The sequence below is a fragment of the Olea europaea genome, unplaced genomic scaffold, assembly GCF_002742605.1.
Source record: "Olea europaea var. sylvestris unplaced genomic scaffold, O_europaea_v1 scaffold2899, whole genome shotgun sequence".
Taxonomy (NCBI): domain Eukaryota; kingdom Viridiplantae; phylum Streptophyta; class Magnoliopsida; order Lamiales; family Oleaceae; genus Olea; species Olea europaea.
Genome location: NW_019247550.1, coordinates 66,488 through 68,154, shown reverse-complemented (window position 1 = coordinate 68,154; position 1,667 = coordinate 66,488). Strand labels below are relative to the sequence as shown.

Sequence of the window (1,667 nt, the reverse complement as noted above, 5' to 3'; positions counted from 1 at the left end):
AATCCTATGGTCTTGAACGATGAATTTCCTGGTAATACCGGAACTAGTAACTCCATAAGTGAGAAAGAAGCTGCAGAGTTGAAGAGTGAAACTGGTTCTCTCGTAAGCGAGGCAAAGAGTGAAGATACAATTGGCTGGACATCTCAAAGGTACAAGGAGTATGAAGCTGAAAGTTCTCAAAGAAATGGCTGTGAAAGTTTGGAAGGAGGGTTGAATGAATTGACATGGAGAGCATATAGGAGGAGGAGATCAAGCTTGATGTGATTCATAGAGGAAAAAGCGAAAGCAATGAAGCTGTAACAACTTTCTTTAGTAAATGTGTAACCAATTTGCAAATGCTGCTCTTGACTTTATTATTGTTTGTGTAAGATATGGGTTAAATGGATTGATTTATCGACTCTCCTTCTGAGTTTCCTTTTATTTTAGTAAGGCTTTAAGGTGAATGAATAATAGAAAATATTGTTTTTAGACATTCAAGCGTCGGATTGGACAAAGAAAAAAATATATTATCAATTTAAATTATAAAAAAATAGAAACGAGTGGTGAAAAAAATGGATAATACTTGGGAATTTTATTAAAGTTTTAGATAAGAATAGGTTCAATTATGGTATTTAAAATATAAACACGTCAAGCAGTATCATAAATTCAACGCCTTGGGTCTCGTTTGATGCCCATTTTTGAAAGAATGAGAATAAAAAATATAGTCGTTATAGAATCCAAACAAGAAATAAATATGGTGACTTGATGTGATAGATAATAATCATATTTTTTATTTTTGTGGCCAAATAATAAGAATCAAACAAGGGCTTGATTGCTAAGTAACTGAAAATTATGTAATGCAAAATCCAGAGAAGTTTGGCATCACATTCCTATTTTGTGGGGGCCATGACGTGAGCGCTAGCCCAGAGGGTTCTTTAAATTTTTTATATTATTTTATATCCTAATCAAAAAGGACAACAAGCTGGAATAGCTCAGTTGGTTAGAGCGTGTGGCTGTTAACCACAAGGTCGGAGGTTCAAGCCCTCCTTCTAGCGTTTCCGTTAACGGCTTCAACTTTTCTTTTGTGAAGAAATAATTTGCAACGTCGGTCCAACTTATTGTCCAAATAGCAAGTTAATCCCTACTTTTAAAAGAGAGCTATTTGGTATTCTATTCTCATTACAGGTGTACAATCGGATCAAAATAATTTTTTGGGGGATAATTTGCATCATTAGTCCACCGAGTTGGTCCTTAATATTGAAAGAGGTAGATTTATACCATAATTTTAATTAAACTTGCACAATCAATCTCTAATGATTAGGATGCTCCAAGTCTTCATTAAATTGATATTGTGATGTTCAAATTGAAACCATCTAATTTATTTGTTAGTCAAATAATTTAATCGATTATCTTGTGGTAATGCAAAAGAAATACTAACAAGAGTTGTACTCTCAATTTACCATTTCAATCCTCGACAAAGTAGGGTTTTATTTTGCAATTCCAATCTAAACTAGGGTTACTTCTCTATTCTAATCAAATACAACACAAACACGAACACCTCAATTTCAAAAAAGTGTACATACTATGATCATAGTATGAGGGCGGTTGAACAAGTCGGCTCCCATATTCTAATCGTTTAAGGCATCTCTCTTTCATGGAGGTGGTTAATTTCTTAAGGGTAGAATACA

General features: G+C 33.8%; 1 non-coding gene across 1 annotated transcript; it reads left to right on the top strand.

Annotated features, from left to right (window-relative positions):
* The first annotated feature begins 960 nt into the window (after positions 1-960).
* TRNAN-GUU lies at positions 961-1,034 on the top strand. The gene has a single exon. It is a non-coding gene; the product is annotated as a tRNA-Asn (tRNA).
* The last annotated feature ends 633 nt before the right edge of the window (positions 1,035-1,667 follow it).